Source organism: Myotis myotis, unplaced genomic scaffold (genome assembly GCF_014108235.1).
Source record: "Myotis myotis isolate mMyoMyo1 unplaced genomic scaffold, mMyoMyo1.p scaffold_m19_p_9, whole genome shotgun sequence".
Taxonomy (NCBI): Eukaryota; Metazoa; Chordata; class Mammalia; order Chiroptera; family Vespertilionidae; genus Myotis; species Myotis myotis.
In genome coordinates, this window is record NW_023416401.1 from 40,525,070 (window position 1) to 40,541,637 (window position 16,568).

General features: G+C 52.5%; 1 protein-coding gene across 1 annotated transcript in view; it reads right to left on the reverse strand.

Moving 5' to 3' along the window:
• KCNG2 (potassium voltage-gated channel modifier subfamily G member 2) overlaps nt 1–13,867 on the reverse strand; it is a 34,215-nt gene extending 20,348 nt beyond the window's left edge. The window contains 2 exon segments of the mRNA XM_036322362.1: nt 1,123–1,192; nt 13,730–13,867. The gene's annotated coding sequence lies outside the window, so the exon portion shown is untranslated.
• Nucleotides 13,868–16,568: the final 2,701 nt, after the last annotated feature.

A 16,568-nucleotide genomic window follows, 5' to 3' on the forward strand; every position in this document is an offset into this window, starting at 1 on the left:
AATCCTAAAGCCGAGCCAAACTGCCCCAAATTACCATCTGAATGGAAAAAAAGAGTTTATCTTGTATATTTTGCTCATTCTCCATGACGACATCTCTGTACAGAGTTTACTGTTCAGAGGGGTTGGCACACCTCCTCTCATGGTGGGCCATCGCCTCGCAGAATTGGGACGGTCCTGACAGCGAGCAGCAATCTCCTGAACGGAGCCCTCGATGTGGCCAGGCTGCGCTGTGTCCTGCTCTGGCTCCTCAGTGATGACTGTCACCGGGTCTGGATCTCAACTGGGGTCCACTGTGTCCCCTCCTTGCTGCAGGGGACATGTGGCCCCATCTGCTGACAGGGCTGGTCCTGACTGGGGGCTACCAGCATTGAGTGGGTGGGGGTCAGGGTGCTGCTCAGCACCCCACAGGGCACCCACCATAGAGTCATCCAGCCCAGATGTCAGTGTGCTGAGGGTGCCCTGTTCAAACGCAACTGCCTCACTGAGTAAGTAAACAACTCACTAAAGAAGCCATTCAAGGAAAGAAGTGACAAAATGCTAGATATCCATTTAGAGGCTGGTAGCATCAGGAGGCTGTTGGGGGGCCATTCGCGCCAAGCTGCAAGGAGGCGGGTGGGCTGCCACAGCGAGGGCGTCACAGCGAGGAGAAAGCCCAGTGGCTTGGTCTCAGCTTCAAGTCCACTGCTCTACGACGTAAAAGGTTTCGCACTATGGATGATGCAAGATCCTTAATCCAGCACTGCGGGCTTTGATACGCTGTTCTCTGCCTCCATTTTGGTTTTCGAGCCTTGGCAAATTCGGTCACACTCATTTACCTTTTTCCCTCACCTCCTCTCTCCATCAGCCACCCCGGGACCAGAAGTGTTGGTTTGTGGGAAAGGGGCCATGGGACCGGCACAAAGACGATTCCTCACCCCGACCCACTGGCTGGTGTGGTCTCCCTCCAGGTGCTCGCTTCATCTTGCATTTGAAACGCTTGCCCTCGGACATGACCCAAGGAAAAGCGCAGGAAGCAAGCCGAGCGACGATGGATAAGAACGCGTGACCTGAGTCAGCCGTGCTTTTCTTCCACACCCACCAGCCCTGGCCGCGGCCGCGGGGTTAAGATGAAGATACACCCACCTCTGCCCGCTGTTCTCACTTCTTACGGTCCTCCCAGGACAAACGTCATGTGAATTACAGATAAAATCACCTGTGGGGTAAAAAAAATAAATAAAGTAAATAAAGAGCCAAGGTAAATAACTACTTTTAAATAAACCATGACTCTGTAGGAGGTTTCCAGAGTCTTAAAATAAAGATAAGGACTCTTAGGTCATTGCTATAATTTCTTCCTGATTGTTAAACGTATCTCTGTTCAATTATTTTGCTTTGAAATGGATTTATTTTCTATATGTCAAGGTTACAGAGATTACGAAAAGCTTCTGGAGTGTATATATGAACAGAACTGAAAACGTGCTAATTAGATCTATTTTTAGCCATGTTGTGGAGAGAAATTGATGATTTCTTTTCAGTTATGATTTATGAGAACCACGTATAATCCCCAAATCTATAAGACACATAGAAATTTGGTAACTAATAGCTTATTCACGAAGCAAGGTGCACACTGCCCAGCTGCATATAATAGCCCTAAAGATTTTTTAAATTAAACTTGTAATTCTGAGACTGTAGAGATCCTGGTACCCTTTACCCAGTTCGCCTGACAGTGGTATCTTGCAAACTGCAGCCCAACCTCACAGCCAGGAGGCCACGCTGACACAGTCCAGACACGTTGCTGTCCGGTCTAAAACCACGCATCTGGTCTCCATCTCGGTACTTCTGCCGTTTTAAGAAAGGTATAGAATGGACTCACACGTTATGTACCCTTTCAGGACTGGCTTTTTTCACTCAGCAGAATTCTCTGGAGAGTCACCAGGTGCCTGTTGTATCGACAGCCCCCTCTCCCCGCCTCCCGGGTGATGCCTCCAGTATGGATGTGCCGGGTTTGCTGAACACCACACACGCTGAGGGACAGCTGGGCTACTTCCAGGATTGGGGTATTATGAACAAAGCTGCTATAAACACTTCCATAAAGGGTTTTCTTTCTTCTGGGATAAATGCCCAGTGAAGTAGGAGTTTTTTTTTATTTTTGATAAAGTCCAATTTATCATTTCCTCTTTTATTGACTGTACTTTTGGTGTCAAGAATAATTTGCCAAGTCAGACATCCCAAAGGTTTTCTACAATTTTACTTCTAAAATGTACAGTTTTACATTTAACCAGAAACCATTTTGAGTTAGTTTTTGTATAAGGTGTGGGACTTAGGTCAGGATTTTTAGTGTATGAGTGTCTGTCTAATTGTTCCAACACCATATGTTGAAAAGACTATCTTTCCTTTATGGAATCACCTCTGAACCTTTGTCAAAAATCAGCTGGGCACGTTTGTGGGCATCCATGTCTGGATGTTCTATTCTGTTCTAGTGATCTATGTAACTATCTCTCCACCAGTGAAACAGTCTTGATAAATATAGCGATATAGCAAGTCCCGAAACGGGGCGGACTGTTTCCTCTGACGTTATTCTTCCTTTCAAAGCAGTTTGACTCCTCCAGTTCCTTTCCATTTCATACAAATAAACTTTAGAATATTTAGTCTAAATTTACAAAAATAATCTCACCGGTCTCCTCACATACAATCCTGTTACAGTCGCCTGGGCCTCCTCACCCACAATCAGGCAGAGTCTGGAGGCTCTCAACATGCATACTCTCATGGACTAAGTGTGTCTCTCCATGCCTATACTCCAGTATAATACTAGCTGCTAAATCTGTTTTAACGTATAAGTAAGAGAAATATAATTAGTACGTGTGTTTGCAGATGTACTGTTAAACCCATTTTTGTCTGAAGTAACTATTTGCATGTGCAGTTTTGCTTCTGGAGCCCAGAACAGAAATTCCATCCACCCACCCACCACCAGCTCCCAGCTGCGGGCATGGCCGGTGGGTGATGGAGTCACCCATCTGCTTACTGGTGGGCCCCGCCAGCCGTTTGGAGGAGATGTGATCCCAGAAGGAGAGTTAACACTCCTGGGAGTTCTGTCCTTCCTTCCAGCAACCCCCAAATCCATACATACTGAGCGTCTCTCCTGTCAGGCGGTCTTGGGGACAGTGGATGGACCCCCTGTGTGTCAAGGGACCCCAGGCCTGGGCCCTTAACGGCTTGTCCCACTCTCATCATTACTCACATGGCTGTACATACAACACACACAACAGCTCCTTTATGTCCTCAATAGTCTTAAGGCTGGGAAGTTTGAGAGCTGCTGTCCTAAACGACGGAGTCCCCAGCCTGCCCAGTGGTGGGGCCTGAGCCCTCTCTGGGCCCAGACGACTTCCCTCCAAGAAGTCTTGGAACATAGAGGAGAAATTCTCATGGATCCAGGGGTCACTCGCTCTCCTGCCCTCTGTGCACCATGAAGGGGGTGGAGGGAGTGTGCCCCTTTGTGCCCCAGTGTCCTGGCACCTGAGAGGGGGTGGGCTGCACTGAGGAGAGGGAAGTCTGGAGCAGCGCTACCCAGGATTCCCTGAGCCTTATGTGCGGGGCCCCAGGAGGGGCCCGAGACCTCCACGGTGTCCCCATGAAAGACCAGCAGGTGCCCTCCCACCCCAGGAAGAACAGGCCGCCCTCCAAGGCAGCAAATAGCACATCTCAGGTACTTGAACACAAAGTGAGGGTCTGCCAAAGCACATGTTCCGGATACTGAGTTTTCACCTTGAAATCATGACAGTTCTTAATTGGTCACTTATCTTCAAACCCATTCTATTAAGCAAGTGCCCCTCAGGGCCGAGGTGAACGGCAGGCACAGTTGGAGGTCACGGCTCTGCCGTCCCCAGCACCGCGGTGGGACAAGCAGCAGAGTGGCCCGACAGCAGTCCGGTTTCTGCAGCCGTGACTCCCGCAGAGACGCACCACTGACTTTCTGTCGAAGTCCGTCTTCAATCGAGGCCTGAAGGGCTCCCTGCACGTGAAGACCTCCCGCTGCAGAAACCGTCTTTCCGTTTGCAGCGTTCTTGACTCACCCACGGAACAGAACCCCGGACACTCTGCTCCCCGCCCGAGGGCCACTCCCCCCGGCGCTGTGCCAGGCCTGGGCGGGAGAGCAGCCCCGCGGGACGGAAGCCCCACGGTCCTGCGATTTCCTCACAAAGGCCCTGGGTCTTCTTCTGCGCACGTCCTCTTCCAGTCTGGGGCACGATGCGTGACGTGGTGCTTGGCAGCAAAAGCAGGTTACAGCACAGACGTGGGGCTGTGTGTGTACACACTGTTTCTCTCTGTGGGCGGGCAGGTGCTTAAAGCAGCTTCCGGATGGAGTAGGTGTGGGCAGTGACATTTTAGGTGACTTATATTTTTTTGTTATGTTTTTCTCTCCGGTGTTGTGTTTTTGTTTTTTAAACAAAAGATACAAGCAATTTTAGTATCTAAATAAAGGAATGAAATTATTCTAACTTTAGAGGGGAAATGACATTGTATAGTTTTTATATAATGAGACTGAAGTCCCATGAAATGACAGTATGGTAAATGCACCTTTGTGTTAAATCCTCATTGGCTTTGATATCCTGAGCATTAAGCTCTAAGACTCAAATCGATGTCAGGAAGCCTGAACCCTTTCCACAGGGGGCAGCTCTCTGAGCAGCAGCCCAGATGGACAGAAGAGATATTTTTGTATCCACACATCAGCCACCTTAAAAACCAGAGTGAGTAATACTCTGTAACATATTGCTTCGCAAACAAGAAGGCTCAGGATTCTAGGAGGAGATTTTCCAGTCACTCAGATGTTTCCCTTTTCCTTCTCGTAACCACATGATTATATTAAAGAAATGAAACTTTTGAAACAGAAGGAATTTTAAAAATCTGTGACGTCAGGCAGTGAGAGCGCCCGTGTCCCTGTGTAAGGACATGCGAGGCCCTGCCTGTGAGGTGCCGTCATTCATTCCATACCGTCCCAGGAGCCAGACGTAGACTATTTCCACTACGACAACAAAGTGCGACTTTTACATTCTGGTGAACACGCGTCTGCCCTGTCGGGAGATGCCAGCTGGGGTGGGGACACGGGCTTGAGAATGCAGGGGTCCAGGAACTCGAGACCCTTCTTACCAATCCTATGTGTCTGGGGCAGAAAGAAACGCAGTGTTGAGAGGGCAGCTTAGGTGAGGCGCTTGTGGGAGCTCAGCAGGAACTTCGGTTCATCGGGGAGACAATCTGCTTGGAGTGAACCGGCGATCATTTAATTTTTATATAATTTGACTATAACAGCCAGGGTTCCAAAAATAAATAGTTGTATCACTTGTTTCAGGAACATATTCTCTTCAGTTCAAACAGTTTCTAACTTGAAATGCATATTTGTTAGGAAAAGTGCGGAGACCTGGCTCAGGATGATGAGGAGGAAGGAGGGGCGGGTGCGCGGCAGCCTCGGCCGCTGGCCAAGGCCGCATCGTGGGGGAGGACGCTCTTCCTGCCGCACGGCACCCCCTCACCCGTGGCGTCCTCGCCGTGGGTCCCGCCTGCGGCGGCTTCCGCCTGCACTTCCATGGGGATGGCAGAGAGCTGCCGTCAGGTCCTCTTTCAGGGTGCCCTTCACGTGGCTCCTGGGTGGGAGAGCAAACTGGTTTGCAGCCACTAAATTCCCGCAGGGATGAGCCCGGAGCCTCTGTCCTCGGCCCAGTGACCCTCCCCTCTGACTGACTCACGGTCAGTCTGTCCTGTGGGGTGGTAGCCAGCAGGGTCACGGGGCCGGCACCGCAGGGAGGAGGTGAGGTGGGGACCTGCTTCTGTCCCACAGACTTCTCTCCTGGGAGGACCCAACGTCCTGCCCCCATAGCTTCACGGCACTTCCCCCAGGACCCGGTCCTTGACAGGTTCAAAACTGTGAACAAATGAAGACCAAGGCCACCACAGTGTGGAGGAGGTGTGTGGGGAAAGGCGGTGGGACCCAGGGCCCTGGGCGGGAAGGCTGTGGGCAGCTGTCCTGTTTCACTGTGGGGCCAGTGGGGTGCTGAGGGGACGACAGACAACAAGGCATCCCAGTGAGCTCAGTGTGACCACTGACGTGACACCACTGAACACCTGCTGACCGTTCAACAGTGTGTGACAGCCTGTGTGACAGCCGTGATGGCCATGTGACAGATGCGTGACAACTGCATTTGGAAACTGTGTGATAAGTGTGTCAGCGTGTGTGACAACTGCATGTGATAACATGGCTTTAAGGTCACAAACAGAGCCGACAGACACTGGAGCTTGGGAGCTGCCCACCTGCCTACACCGGGTATCTGCTTTGCTCAAGAACAGAACCAGTGACTCCTGCACTAGCGAGCGTGTCCTGTGGTCCCGGCTTTCTCGCCACAGAGCCCAGGCCACCTCCCCGCTCACCCAACGCGGCCTCAGAGGTGTACACGGCTTCACGCAAGCTCAGCCACCCCTCCCAACGCCTGCTCCACAGGCCCGTGAGAATGTCTTCACAGGCGATGTCACGTTCATGAGAAGGAGCAAATGACACATTGTGCATACCATGTGCACGTGTGTTAGCATCCGCTTAATTCAACTTTAAATGGGCCCTTCAGCTACTTCTGGAAAGAAAACAGTGGACTGGGATCACCTGAACGTCTTGTTCCCACGCCATCGGCACGATAAGCAATAACGAGCACAGCACATGGCAGAGGGAGGAAGGGCCACCCAGTGGGCAGGTACGCGGCCGCTCCTGGTTCCCACAGTGCAGCTGCTCCGCTGTCTCCCAGGTCTCAGGCACTTCAGCCCACAAGCTCATGGTCTGAGGTGGGTGTCCAATAAGGCCTAGAGCCTTTCAGGTGTGGATAAAAGTAAGTGGTTCCCAGTATCCCGGGCATCAGACTACAGCTGTGGGCTCTGCCTCAACCTCCTTATCAGCACTTTGGTCCTCCCCAAACCTGTCCCCTAAGCCCCCACAGCCCACCCCACGACGAAGACCGCTGTCTCACCAGGACCAGTGGGTTAATTCAGCCAAAACACATCATCATTCAAACCCCTGAGATTCAGTCTCTACCCACAGAGGAAGCCTGCACGTGTCCGGCAAAACGCCCACGAGTTACGTCAGCAGCCGGGCACCAGAGGGGGGGGCCTCCCAGGATGGGCATGAACTTCTCCCTGATCCTGTTAGGCCTCAGAAGGGAATGTATGGATGTTTCTTGTTCTTCTCTACATTAATTTGCTTAAATGAGCTTTAGAGATTCATTGCCATGAGAAATAATGTTCCATTGATAAAACTAACCCATGGGAAGAATGGAAAATTGGACAGTACAACAAAAAATAAAACAGAAGGAAAAATACCTTTAATCCCATCACCACAGACAACCACCATCAATGCTGGTCTGTGGGTAGTTTGACTTGCTGGGCCAGGGGCACAGGGTGGGGGAGATGGACAGGGTGGGGGAGATGGACAGGGTGGGGGATATGGACAGGGTGGGTGCGGGAGGACGGGCACCCACATCACAGAGGCAGGGAGCTGTCCCGGGGCAGAGCTCACTCTCAGCGTCCTCAGTCTCCATTTCCAAAGTCCTGCTCTCTGCTCCCTCCCATGAAGTCAACAGTAAAACAGGCTTAGCAAGACCAACAAGGGGAAGAGTTTGGGGAGTGCACTGTCTGATTGGACGGGGCAGTGGATATGGAGGCAAATCGGTGTGTAATTTGTATATAAACATTGACAGTGGTTAGAGCATCAGCTCTTGCACTGAAGGGTCTTAGGTTTGAGTCCCAGTCAAGGGCACATGCCTGAGTTGCAGGTTCTATTTCTGGCTCGGTCAGGGTGCATGCACACCTCCCTCCCTCTCTCCCTCCCACCCTCCCTTCCTTCCTCCCTCCCTCTCTCTAAAAATCAATGGAAAAAATATTCTCAGATGAGGATGAACAACAACAAAATACACTGAAAGAGACAGATGGAAATACCACGATAAATTAGGTTCCATTACCTCGGCACATAGCACTGCACAAGATAAAAAACAACACATATGCTTTTCCTTAATTGATATTCCCAAGTCTCCTATGATCAAAGGTACTTCTCTTCTACAGAGGACAAGCTATAACCGGTGGTTAAAATCACAACTGTTTCATCTGGAAAACATGACACATTCTCTTTCCACGTGTCCCTGGGGCTGGGCGCTGTTTTTCGATGGCACAGTCTCTTGCTGTGACAGTCTCCTCACAGCTCATACAGGGGCCCATGTTTCCTGGCAGGAATGAGCCCCGAGGAAGCCCCCCGCCCCCATCATTACAGGTTTCTCAGAAAAACAACAAGTCAGGTTTCCCAGAGATAAAACCCAAGTTGTTTATCCTGAGTGTTGCCCGCTGGCTCCCACACGTCTGCATTTCCCGAGACTCTAGAATTTTCTACTTCTAATTGGCTGCGTATTAAAGAAGCCAATGATATATATTTCCTATCATTCCTCATCTAAACGATGTATTTTTTTTTCTTTTAGTGGAAACAATTTCAAGGAAATTTGTTCAGTCAGAAACTGTCTTTTTCTTGAAGCAACTGTGAACCAGCACTCTGGAAAGGAGATGAGTGACATCAAGTCCCACTTCACCAAGGCTCATGCAAGATCGCTCGTCCTGTGACTAAGCAGCTAATCGGATAACGGGCAGTGATGTTAATGCATTTTAGTTCACATAAGCATTTCAGCCCATTGCATTAATTGCTACGATGTGAAATGAGATATCCAGACGTAAAACTTGACATGCACTATTTTTCCTGTTATTCTCCAGAGACACTTCCCCCGACCCCCCAAAAAGAAAGAAAACAGGAGGGGAATTCTCTTCCTGGCTGTTACCAGCTTCGTTTGATCCCCGTAAGTCCAAGGAGACCACCAGAATCCGCTGGGCAGGAGGGCTGCGGCTCAGCAGAGCACAAACACTGATTCTGTCACAGGGGCTGGGGCAAGACTAAGTTCTCTTGGAAATTTCTAGAGCTCACCAAACTGAATTCAGAGGGAAGGAGATCTGAGTGCCTCTGCACGTACGTAGTGGGGCCCTGGGAGCCTGGCCAGCTGGAGGCAGACCCTCTGTCGCCCACACCCTTCCCAGGCCAGAGAGAATGGAGCCAGGAATGACTCCTTTACAGGAATAAATGCACCTCTTCAAGCTAGAACTTAACAGGAACGGCTGCATGGGTTCAGATTAGCCTGAGGGTTTTGAGGCTCTGCTGGCCCTACAGTTCCAGCCTTTGATTTTCATGTGCTCAATACTCCTGGAGTCTAAGATAAGACTTAAGTGCCACCGGTTAAATACCTGAGATGGTTAAAAATATCCAGGAAGGCCATTGCATTCTGGGAATGCTGCCCTGGGCTTGGTCCACTCCTGTGCTAGCCTGCCTTCCTCACCCAGCCCGCTTGTGCTAGTGACCCGAACCCAGGTTGAGGACAGAGGAGGAGTGGCCTGGAGGGTGTGCCAGTGAGGCAAGGGGAGGTACCCCTAAATCAAGAGGTGCCCTGGTTTCCAGGGGGAGAGGTGGAGGAAGCAGAGCACAGGGAACTGCCCCTTCCCCCGCCCACAGAGCACAGGGGACCTCGGAGCAGTGCTGGGAGTGGGCCAGGGAGCCCTTGGCCTGTACAGTTTTGATCTGTGAATTGTCAGGGTCTTTCTGCATCAATTTAATAAAGTGACATAGAAGTTTTCTGTACCATTTATACATCACACTTCAATTAGTCTTTTTCTAAACACACAACCCAATAAAAATCTTGGGTGTTTGCATTTAGAACTGACGTATCCCTGACTTGTTTTTTTCAGGTTTATCATCTGCAAGTCAGGGGTCTGAGGTGGCAGCCAGTCCTCGTCCGACTCGGGAGGAATTAGAGGATGTGTGTCAACAGAGCGGCCCATGTCTCACGGGGCCCAGGACGTTCCCACCTGCCTCACAGGAACACGCCCATGGGCTCCGAGGGCACATTAACAACAAGGCCCCCATCTGTGTATCGCCGGTCAGTCTGACCTCACCCATCACATGGAGAGGCTGAGCGGGACCACTTATGTGTTGTTGTTTTTTACTTGATTTTAGAGCAGTGGTTCCCAGCGTTTTTTTTTTTTTTTTGGCCATGCCCCATCTAAGCATCTCTAAGATCCTGATGCCCATCCTGTGACATGTAATTCTTATTATTCAAAAAGTGAACTCCTATTCACATGGAGGAAGCCTAAAAGGCCATTAACTTGGTCTAAACAAGCTTCCAAAGAATATGGCATCCATGAAAGAGAAAAAGAAAAGAAGGAAAGGACAGTTGAAGTACTGAGGAAATAATAACTAAGAAATTGTTTAAAAAAATAATAATATGAAGTGATATGAAAAAATAGTAAACAAAGTGTCAGAACATACAACAGAGAACTGAAATGCATAAATATGTCACAATATACATTTATGTACTATCAGACCCCTAGAACCATAAGAAATGCAAAAAATTCACTGTTAATAACTCATTCTCGAATTGTCCCCCTTGAAAATAAAATTGTCCCCCTGTGGGGCATGTGCCCCACATTGGGAACCAATGTTTAAGAGAGAGAGAGAGAGAGAGAGAGAGAGAGAGAAACACTGATCAGCTGCCTCCTGCACACCCCTACTGGGGTTCGAGCCCAAAACCCGAGCATGTGCCCTGACTGGGAATTGAACCTGCAACCTCTTGGTGCCTGGGACAACGCTCAGCCAACCGAGCCACACCGGCCAGGGCCAGGCTGTGTATGAATTCCTCCTAGAATTTCTTTTTTTCTTTTTTTTTTTTTTAAATATATTTTATTGATTTTTTACAGAGAGGAAGGGAGAGAGATAGAGAGTCAGAAACATTGATGAGAGAGAAACATCGATCAGCCGCCTCCTGCACATCCCCCACTGGGGATGTGCCCGCAACCCAGGTACATGCCCTTGACCGGAATCGAACCTGGGACCCTTCAGTCCGCAGGCCGACGCTCTGTCCACTGAGCCAAACCGGTTTCGGCCCTCCTAGAATTTCTTGACTGAGTGGATTCCGTGGCTTCTGTTTTCACCTGACATTTGATTTGGTTGCTCCTCAAAGTTTCCTGATGTAGGTTTGTTCTTACAAACAAACCAGCTGGGTAAAGGGAGGCCAAGGAGGGCCGCAGGCACACACAGGTGAGATCCCACAGGAGGGGGCCGAAGAGCCAATGGGCTGCCCGTCTCTCTCTGCTTCACTTCAGCTCACCTTGAGAGAACGGCTGAAGCTCTCAGGAAAGTGCCGGATGGCAAAGCTGATGTGGCCCAAGTGAACCCCGAGTGGCCCTCACTGTGGCGTGCAGATCACAGTTAAAAGGCAGGTACCATTCAGCCAGCCACGTGGACCAAGGGCCCGCGTCCGCGACCAGCTTCAGAGGCTGTCCCTCGGTACCCCAAGCTGGCTGCCACCTGGCTCTCCTCACGGCACCGGGCTTGATGCTGGTGATGCGATGTGCAATGTGATGTAGAGATCTCGCAGCAGTGGGACCCTAAATTGTTCCTATCCCCCATGAAACTGTCATCAGTACCTGCATTCAGATGTCCAGACATGTGTGCCATTCTTCTCAGACCCCTGAGACCTCTACTGTCCTCATCACACAGTTCCTGGGCGCCCCTTCCGTTCATTCTGACCCCCAGCACCCACACACCCTGGCGCTGCCCCATCTGCTCCCCTTCACTGCCGCCCCCACACATCCGAAATCTGCAGAAGCGAGAACATCCTCCCACCGCACCACCCTCGCCCGCAGTGGTCCTGCCCTCCTGGTGCCTGAGTAAGAGACGCTTCCTCAGAAGAACAACCAAACACCCGGACAGGAGGGGACCAGACTGCACAGCCCTGGATGCTGAATCGCCTGAGAGGCTCAGACCCACCTGCCTGGAAACCCAATATTTTGTCATTTCCTATCAACCTATGTGCTCTGTCCGACCTATTAATTATGGCACACACACCTGTAATTATGGTGATGCAGTGCCAACCGCACACTGGGTAGGAACTCTTTGTTATAACTCAATTAATCCACCAGTACATATTTCGGAGCATCTGGCTTGAGCGGGACCCTGTGCCAGGCATTGAAAAGAAAAACTGCACAGCCTCCCGCTCCATACCAGCTAAGAACTTGCTTCCCTCTTTTCCCTCCATGCCTACAAAAACACCCAATTTTTTTCTTAAATTATGGAAATCTCAAGGTATAAAAAAAAACTACTGCAAAGTGGAATATAGAAATTGAAGAGGAATCAGAACACTATTTGGCACTGGCCTCAGAAAGAATCTGAACGTTGTTCTCACAATGCGTCCCTACTTAAGGTGCAGATATAACCGTCTTTCCTTGGCAACACTGTTAATCCCGAGTGTGTGCGCTGGTCTGCACCCAGCACCCAGCACCCAAGTGGACTGCACCCCCCAATGGGGCGCAATGCCTCCAAAATCCACGGTTTAAAAGAAACCAGAGCATTTCGGCCCCATTGACTGGAGGGAGTTATGAATGAAGTGGAGCCTTGGAGGCCAGCTGTACATGCTGCACTTCCTGGAGATGGGGGCGGGGGGCTTCCTTTTGCTTAGACCTGCCTGGGGTCTGTGGGACCTGGCCTGCATTTCTCAGCAGAAATGAAAACTTCTTGGCTTCGTCTGCGTGCTCCCATGGCCCGGGAGACAGGATGACCTTGGGGAGCTCACTTACCGGACACCCCCTTTAGCAGCTGCCCCTGAGCAGGGCTGAGGAGGAAACCAGCATTCGGGCACTTAGGGCTCCTCGGAGGGAGTCATCTGATGCACCAACAGAGTCAAAATCCGCTCACAGTCACCTGCTTAACACTGGCCTTGAGCACAGGCCGCAGGAAGCAGGGGTTTGCAGCCCCAGGAAGAAGGAGGAGGAGGAGGAAGCTGGGGGTGTGGGGGGAAAGGGGGGCAGAGGATTTCTGTAAGGGTCAAGTAGAACCCACCCAGCCCAAACCGAGTTCTGGGCTGTGGTTTTGGAAGACGTGACAAAGACGTGAAAAGGGAGTCACAGTCCACGACCGTGGCCCTGCTCCAAGAGCCAGAAACTGAACCTGCTGAACCCAGGCGGTCTGGGTGGGGGCTGCACAAGTTACCCCGAAACCGCTGGAGCACAAACACTTGGGGGTGCACAGATGCCACGGATCCCCGGAAACTCTGCTGGCTTGGAGGAGTTTCAGGGGTGCAGAGAGAGCCCAACTCACGCTGCCTATTGTCCCTGCCATTGTGCCAAGATCTGAGACCTGCTCAGCCTCGCCCTCCTCGCCCCCAGGGGCCACTGTCCAACCCTGGTCTGTTCTCTGCGTCCCCAGCCCCAGCCCCAGCCCCGGCCCGGCGGGCCAGTGTGGAAGCCCTTACTCTTCCTTGGCCAGCCCGGCTCAGGCTGCGAGTTTGTAGAATTCGGTGTTCCCTCAGCCTAATTCAGGTCCGCACCCTGGCCAGAGAAGGCAGGATGCCCTGCGCGCGTGTGTGTGTGCACGCGCGTGTGTTCGTGTGTGTGTGTGTGTGTGTGTGTACGCATGGGGGCGACGTTCACTGCCACAGGGGCGGCAGGAACGGGTGAGGAGCCGGCCCCAGCGCGCGGAGGACTCGCCCACGTTCCGCCTCCTCTTCGCGGAGCCGGTGCGCCCACCAACCCGGCCAGGACGCGCGCCAGGAGAGCCCACTCGGGTACCCCCCACCGACCTTCCCCCGAGGTCCCCTACCCCACGTCGCAGACGCCGCTTTGCCCCTCCTGTCCTTGCTCTCACCTGGGCTTAGGCAGATCCGACGCGGACCGACGGGCCGGCAGCGGGAACCGGCCTGCAGCCGCGGACGCTGGGACCCCCATGAAAGCGCACGGAGTGGCCGGAGCCCGCGCCTCGCTGACGCGGGTGCTTGGGGGCGGCGCCCAGCAAAGCCCCAACCCCGCTCCAGTGCCCGGTGGGGGGTGGTAGGAGGGGGAGGAAGGCTCTTCCAATGTCTCTCCCCAATCTTCCCCCCACCCTACCGCACAGCCCGGGAGAAGCTGCGGCGCCTGCCCATCGCGCTTGGGACAGGTGCCTGAGCCTCCTCCCCCAGCACCCCTTCTCCTCGAACCCGGACCCTGCGGTGTAGACCCCGACACCTCCACAGCCCCCGCTTCTTCCCTCCCCCCGGGACCCTGCGGTGTAGACCCTCCCGCCTCTGTCCCTGCTCCGGCCCCAGGACCCTCCGGTGTAGACCCCCGGCCCCATCGCGCGCGCAACTTTACCTCAAGACCGGACTCCGCGGGCTGCCGCTCCGCTAGCCCGGCCGGTGGCCTCCACGGGGCGGAGCGCGGCGTCTCCGGAGCCCGCTGCCCGCGGAGTCCGGCACCGCCCCGCGCGCCGCCCCCGGCCCGGCCCGGCCTCGGCGATCCACTCCGCTGCGGTGGCGCGGCGCCCCCTCGCGCCCGGCCGCGGGTTGCGAGGGCCAGAGGACCCCCGCGCGGCTGCCAGGAGGCCACGAGGCTACGAGTCCACGGCCGCGTCCACTGGGAGCGCACGCCCGGGGCGCACCGGGCCCACCAACGCGCCAGGCACACGCGCTCCCCCACTCAGTGGCGTGGGGGGCACAGAGCCTCCCCCCACACGGCTGAGCAACCCCGGGGAAAGGGCAGAGGAGGGCTCTCCACGTGGCGCTGCCTGAGACCCTGGGGAGTCCGCTGGAGGGTCTGGAGACGCTGCCGCCACCAGCAGAGCCTGCTTGGGCCACTCTGCCGCCGGGTGGATCCCGATGACCAGGCTCGCTCATTTCATTTACCAGAAGGAAATGTTCTCTGCAGCCTGAGCCTGAACACCCAGGCCCGGAAAGACCGCTTTTTCTCCATAGAAACACTAATTGAATTTAGAGTCAGAGAGGCCTGGCCATCCTGGCCCTGAAAGGCCACCTCCCTGGGAGCGGTTCGGGGTCGTGTCTGTAGCATGGCCACCGTCCAGTGGACGTATGTGGATGCCTGGGAACGAGGGGAGATTCCCTTCCACACGAAGCCCTCCACCCGGAGGAACGCTCGCTGACACACACCAGTGAGCCAGACACTCCAGGGAAAGCGCTCAGCAGTGGCTGGCACAGGGGCGACTAGCCGCTGGTAGCTTTATTTACCTAGGTTGGGTGTGCACGCTTTCTCCCGCTAAACATTACCCAGTCCCTTACTGTTCTCCTGGGAGGAAATGTCCAGCCCTAACTCCACCCTGGCTGCCTCTTGCAGGCCCCATACCCTGAATCAAGTCCCTGGGTTGCTGTGACCATGCAGAGTGGACCCAGTCCATCACCTCCCAGCCTGGCACCCTATCACATTTTCCATCCACCCTGGCTTTTTCGTCAACAAAAATCTGAGATCACTGTCTCTACTTGTGCAGTTGCTTGTAGGTTTTTCCTGATCCATAATTTTCATTTGTTTGGTTCTTTAAACTCTAGGTGCAGTAGATTACAGTTTGTTCCTATTCAAATATTTTTTTATATTTTATTATTTATTTTTAAAATTAAATTTATTAGGGTGACATTGGTTAAAAGGATCATATTGCTCCTATTCAATTTTTGGTGAGCCTGTCAGGAACTTCAGAATCTTAACCCTATCATGCAACCTAGTAGTTAGTGCCTTCTCACCTGGAGCCGTAGAAACACCTGTCAGTCTAAGTCATCCGTAAAGCCGGTGTTCTCAAAGGAAGGCCGCTCCTGGGGCCAGGGGAGTGCTCTCCTTGGATTGGTGTTGACTAACCATCAACCTGCCTTGGGCCAGATGGTCTGTCTCTGTCCAGACTGCTCTGGCAACTCACATTTTCCATTTTGTCTCAGAGGTGTCCATGGAGACCATCAAAAGGCCTTTCTGAAATCGCATATATCCAATCAGGCGTCTGAACTGGGAAGTCCACCAATGTTACCCCTTCACCCTCCCAAAAAGACAGCAAATGGGATCTGTTTCCTGACTTCTTTGCAGCACTGGACTAATATTCACCCCTTTCTTTCTGAAACAGTGTGGTGGAACCCTGTTGGCCCTGGTGGGTGCAAATTGGGCCATCCTCTGAAGGTTTGTGTCTCCTTACCCTCTCTGTGCTTCAGTTTCCTAGTCTATAAAACGGGAATAATAGTAGAACCTATCTCACTGTTTGTTTTCACAATGCAGTGAGTTAATACTAGCACACACGTGGCTCATAGTAAACAAACCAAATACCATAGTTATTTTAGGTGCTTATGAAGCAGTAATGATCTAGAATGTCTCAGGGATGACTGAACATGTCTACAAACCAAGGAGTTTTGAAGTACTGAACCCAGGTGACTCATGGAAAGGTCACCCGGTCCAGCTTCCCTGCAAGGGCTTGCCCTGGTCCCCACAGATGATGCTGTTGGCATTCATATAACCCTAACCCATAACCAAGGGCACACGCCCAGCCCAGTATTTCGGTGACGGATGGGCCCTGTGTGCACGTCCTTTTAAATTACTTTTTGTGCGTCAGGAGACATTTCTCATCTCTCTAAACCTCTCATTTCCCCTCAGTAGGCGCGTTTCACGGCCCCCTTTGTTACTTTGGTTGCTGCATTTCTGGACTTCTGAATGTTTCACTCGACATTTCTGATTGTTGTTGATATCAC